This window comes from Arvicola amphibius, chromosome 12 (genome assembly GCF_903992535.2).
Source record: "Arvicola amphibius chromosome 12, mArvAmp1.2, whole genome shotgun sequence".
NCBI classification, from domain to species: Eukaryota; Metazoa; Chordata; class Mammalia; order Rodentia; family Cricetidae; genus Arvicola; species Arvicola amphibius.
In genome coordinates, this window is record NC_052058.2 from 80,072,935 (window position 1) to 80,078,934 (window position 6,000).

General features: G+C 33.1%; 1 non-coding gene across 1 annotated transcript; it reads left to right on the forward strand.

Annotated features, from left to right (window-relative positions):
- Positions 1–1,390: 1,390 nt before the first annotated feature.
- LOC119799642 lies at positions 1,391–1,497 on the forward strand. The gene has a single exon (XR_005282918.1). It is a non-coding gene; the product is annotated as a U6 spliceosomal RNA (small nuclear RNA).
- Positions 1,498–6,000: the final 4,503 nt, after the last annotated feature.

Genomic DNA, 6,000 nt, shown 5'->3' on the forward strand with positions numbered 1-6,000 from the left:
TAAAAAGAATTTAAATTTATAAACTGTTTAAAAATGTGTGTGTCTGTGCATGAACAAGGAAGTTATAGGAAATAGCTTTGTTTTGGCATGTATTGGAGGAATTCTTTTTATACACAGCGTGAGGGTCCCCAAATAGAATCATACTTCAAAGTACTTATTATTTATTAAGAAGAACATAGAGGAAAAATTTAATGAAGTATGGCATACACATTTATCAATACAATGAACAATATAGCACTTCAATATGAAGTTACAAGAATAGTTCACTGTGATTTAATCACATTAGATTTAAGTTCTGATATCCTTGACCCACTTCTCTAGTGACCTGTCAGGCATAACTTGATTTCATGAGAAAAGACTTCCTGATAGACCTCAGCAGTCTGGATTCTATTTGTCTCCTTCTCCCAAATACTCTCATGACATGCAGTTATTTTATTTTATACAAAGTAATTCACTGATCAAGTGATTTACCTCTGACAAGTGTGTTTTTTCTGTCTTTTTGTTTTTATTTAAAGATAAAATTTGTGATTTTCCATGAATCAAAAATGGAAAACTACAGGATGAAAAGTTTTACAAACCCGACTTCCCAGTAGAAACAGGAAAGTGTTTCTATTATTGCTGTAACACAGGATTTCTGACTACTTCAAGGATAAACTAGGACAAAATTATCTGCACTTCACAAGGGTGGGAGCCTGTAGTTCCATGCCACAGTAAGTCAAAAATCTTGTTTAATTCTTGTTTAATTCTATCAAAGAGTAGAAAGATAAGAGCACATACATAATAGCAGTTAAACATTACGTAACAAAAATTAGACCAAGAGAAAATTTTGTGAGCAAAGGGACTAGTTTCTGTTCTTTATGAGTAGCTCTTCATAAAATGGAAGTGAAAAATAGTGACTATGAGAATACCTTTACTGTTTTCATACTTTATTTAGAAAAAATAAAGATAAATGTTACTTTTTAAAACATTTGGTATGGGTTTTATTTCTGAATGCTACACATGCTTATTTACCTATTGTAGGATAAACTTTTTTCAAAAATAAATAAATATCGTGTGTTTTTAATTTAGCATTCATGGTATATTTATGGTCCTTAGGGCTATGTGGCATCTATCATATAGAGAATGGGGAAGTTCTACAAGAGAAAGGAATCTACATACAGAACCAGTCTGTAAGAGTCCAGTGTTACCCTGGTTACAGTCTTCCAAAAGGTCAGGACACAGTTACGTGTACAGAGCATGGCTGGTCTCCTCAACCCAAATGCATCCATGGCAGTAAGTAACCAGTTCTGAGCTCACCAGATGCTCTTGAGTCCCTGTACCATCTATGTTAACTGTGTCAAAATCCTTATTTTCAAGTATGTATCGGTGAATGCTAAAGATTCTTGGTGAGGTGCTTGCTTCAGCAGCACATATACTAAAATTGGAACAATACAGAGAAGACTAGCATGGCCCCTGCATGAGGATGACATGCAGATTTGTGAAGCGTTCCATGTTTTTATAGTCATTCATGTTTGTTAGACTTTTAGTCAGACTAATTAGGTTCTTTAGATACAAAGAGATTGTATTCTACACGGACAGGTAATCTTCAACAACTTCAAAGATCTGTAGGACATGGCATGTAAATAACTTAGAATTTGGTTGACATGAGATGCAATTGCTCCTGGAAGCACTGATCTATTTCTGAGAGAATGTTGAGCACCAAAGACACTTCACTTGGAGTTTGTTTTCTTGGCACAACTGGCCTTTGGGCAAGGAACTGCTCATGCCTCGACCACTGACAAAATGCATGGTGTCCAGACTGGACAAGCAGGATACAAGAAAAAAGACTGCCAAACCTTGCAAAGACAGGGTAAGATGGTTCTGAATTTTTCCTGCCTCTGAAAATGGTCTGTCAGTTAATCTAGGTCTTAGCCAAAGTTGGTTGCTTCAACATTGCAAATGAGATTTTTGGTGATTGCTCAGGCAGCCAGTTTTCTTTGTCATCTACTGCACATTTGGAAGCTGCTTGATTATACTTCCTGCTTACTCAAGTAATAATACTTCTTAGGCCTTTGATGGGGTTGAAGATTAGATAGTGAGAGTTCCCATCCTCTTATGATCTAATCAAGCTATTTTCAATACAAGACTTAGACTACTTAGGATAGAATGTTTATTAAAACATTTAGCATATATTCCTTGCTTAATATTGTTTATGCTGATTGTAATTCTAATCTTATACTTGATATCTGTACCTAGTGTATATAGTTTTGTATTAGGTTTGGAACTCTCTTATTTAAACAAAAAGGGAGGTGTTGTGGGAGCTCTTTCAGCCAATAGCCTTTAAGAAACCAGCCCACTTGAGCATGGTCTCTTATACTATAAATGCAGCTGTAAGCATGCGCTTGCTCTCTTGCTTCCACCTGCTGGATTCTGCTCCTGTTTCCTGTTCGTGCAGAGGAGTGTGATCTGTGAGTCTACCTCTAAATAAAAACCCTTTATTATATGTTAAAAAAAAAGATTCTTGGTGAGTATATAGCAAAGTAAATAATCAGTCATTAAAACAAAATATTGAATATACTTTTAATTTATAGTACTATAAACTTGTAAATCACTGTTATTTGACTCAAAAAATATAAAAATATAGCTTAAAATTATGCAAATATGATAATAGCTACACACATCATTCGTATGTTCAAGTAGTGACATGCCATTTTAAAGTATTGACAACTGTCACTGTCTTCTCCATGATGTGTAACTGGGAAAGGAATTCTGAGATATATTGTATTTTCTAGTTTTCATGTTTTCTCCAATCTCTGAGATAATACATTTGCACTAATGGTTATTTCATGATCTATATTCTTATAAATGATCATGTGATATCATACTTATTTTCAAAATAAATGTCTAAAAATGATAAACATAATAGTGCTAATTTTAATTTCCCTCATTATCATTTGGATTTTTAAAATATAATTCTAAGTCAATTTACAGTTAATAATTTTCAAGTGCAGTTTATAAATCAATGCACTTGTAGTTAGTTTGCTTCAATTTAATAATTCTAAAAATCAGTCTGAGTTTCCTGTATTCTTTATTTAATATAGATTTTCAAATTTTTTAAATAACCTTCGTTAGATTTAAATAACATTATCTTGAATTTTCAGAACAGTTTTGAAATAATTAAATATATAGTCATATTCAGTCTTCCTATGTATGAATATAACTTATATTTAATCTGTTTTTGAATGTTTACTAACTGCCTTTTATTGTAACATTTTGCTGACAAGAAACTTTTGTTAGCATTTTGATGCTCTCCATTATGTATTTAATCTCTAAGAAAATTTATCTTCAGTGATTTAAAATTTTTATGATTAATATTAGTGACCTGTTTAAAATTTGTATTGAGTTCTTATTTGATACCCTTTCTGCCATGCTGCTTTTGTTCATGTTTTTAATTTTACAGATTCTTTTTTAAGGTCTTTATTAATTGTGCTGATCTATATGAACATACTGCTTTTTCATATTTCTGTGACTTTTCTTTTTTTAAAATAATCATGTCTAGGTAAATTGCTTTAGCTTTCTTTCTCCTAGAAAATCAGAAAGATCTTAAAACAACTGACAGTTTTATGCACACTTTCAAAAGACTCATCTGTGAAAAAACATTTCTATTCAGGAATAGTTCAAATATGTTTAGAGTTCAGGTCAGTGACATTGAAAAATGGTGTGCTTATATAATACCACCCCGTCATGCTAGACCAGTTCTTAATCTAAAGAGGAATTTCTTTTGGTTCCTTCTTCTTCACCTCCACCACCATAGGTAATAACTTTTATTTTTGTTACTGTAGTGTTATGTCTCTGCCACTTCATATCAATAGATTTATGGCTAATGTCTTCAAACTTAATTCCATAAATTTTCAGTAGAATATCTGTATTCTTCTATTTTTGTGACCTGTATAGTAACTGAATTTTATTGTTGAGAGATTATTTAGATATATAATAATATATAACTGTCTATACCATTTTGAGGAACATTTTAGCTATTTTATATCTTGGCAATTTTGAGCCATTTATGAAAATTCAAAGATAAATCACTAGATTAAAATTTAAAATTGTATTTCTTAGATAAACATCTAAAACTGAAATTTGTAAGTACTTTGGCATATTCATGAGTCAGTCTGTAAGAATCTGGCATGTGGATTTTCAGGATGTTTGGGACATTTTGCATCCATAACAACAATGAGCAAACTTCAGCAGATCTGTTTCCTTCTAAATATCAGGAGCATGGGACTTTTTAATCTAAAGAAATCAGACTAGGAGTCTATCATTATACTTTAATTTTATCTTCCTAGTGAACTAAAAATAGCAATTACCTAAGAATATCCCATTTTAATTGCATGTTTTCTTTTATGATTTATTTATTTACCATTTACACACCTAAAGTATGATTCCTTTATCAAATTTGTGAAGATTTTCTTGTAAGACATGACTAATGAGTTTATAGTTATTTTAAGTAATTTTAACACTTAATGGAATTCAATTTAGTTTCATGATGATCCTGTTGTGATCTTACTCAACAGAACAAACTATTAGTACTTGATTTCAGTCTTCTCCTGTGACCTCAGCAGCGCAATCAGCAGTACAAAAGGGAAACAAATATTATATAGCATTGTGCAGTTAATTGAAGCCTAAATCTCTTAACTAGACTCTCAATGTGTTCCCTTTTCCTATTTTGTCTACTAAAAATAATATATACATGAATTCCTGCTGTAACTAGCAAAAGTATAGCACAGAGATGGGTATACTTACTTTACCTCTATTAGGGATCAGGAGAGCCTCATTTTCCTTCTGTAACTTTAAAAGCTTTAAATTCTTGTTTATAAATATGTTTCTAAAATGATAATGAAGATTAGAAATATAGAGAGCAATGAGTGAATACTCCAGAGCCTTAAAACCGAGAAACCCTGCCTGTCTTCACTAGTGTCTGTATGTTTAGCAGCTGTTAAGACATATACTAACACTGGAAGGCTTCAGAACAGACAGGCTGGCTACAGTTCAGTAAGTGTTTTAGGTAAGAAGGAAGGAAAAACTTGTAACTCTGAGTTTATACGATTGAAATTTCCTCAAGGAATCATTTCTATAGCCAGAAATCACTAAAGTATTGTTTAGAACTGTGCTTTCATTAATTATTCAACTTATTCTTTATTATTGTGTTTTTACTCACATGTATTGATGTCCATAAAACTTGGTGGTAGCATAATATTTCCATACCAATTGCCTTGGTTGATGTTCTGTTGTTTTGAAAAGATCTCATGACCCTAGCAACTCTTATAAAAGAAAGCATTTAAGTAGGGATTGCTTGCAGTTTCAGAGGTTAGTTCATTATCATCATGTGGGGGGTGCATGGTGGCGCACAAGCAGACATTGTGTTGGGAAATAGCTAGGAGTTCTACATCTGACTTTGAAGACAGCAGGATGCTATAGACCACCCAGAGACACCTTCTCCAACAAAGCCACAGCCCAGTGCTACTCAAGCGGTACCACTCCCTGATAAATAAACAACATATAAGTAAGTGGAGGCTGCAGTAGTTAGGGTTTCTATTGCTGTGATGAAACAACATTATTAAAAACAAGTTGGGTGGGAAAGAGTTTATTTGTCTTTCACTTCCATATTTCTACTTATTATCAAAGGAAGTGAGCAGAGGAACTCAAAGAGAAAAGGATCCTGGAGGCAGGAGCTGATGTAGAGCCCATGGACTGGTGCTGCTTACTGGCTTACTTTTTCATGGCTTGCTAAGCCTGTTTTTTTTTTTTTTTTTTTTTTAATGGATCCAGGACTGCCATGGACTGGTCTCTCCCACATTGATCACTAATTGAGAAAAGACCTTACAGCTGGATGTCATGGAGGCATTTCCTCAACTGAAATTCCTTCTTCTGTGATGACTCCAGCTTGTGTCAAGTACTGTTTGACACAGAAAACCATTCAATACAGAGGCCACTCTTCTACATATACAACCCTTGTACAGG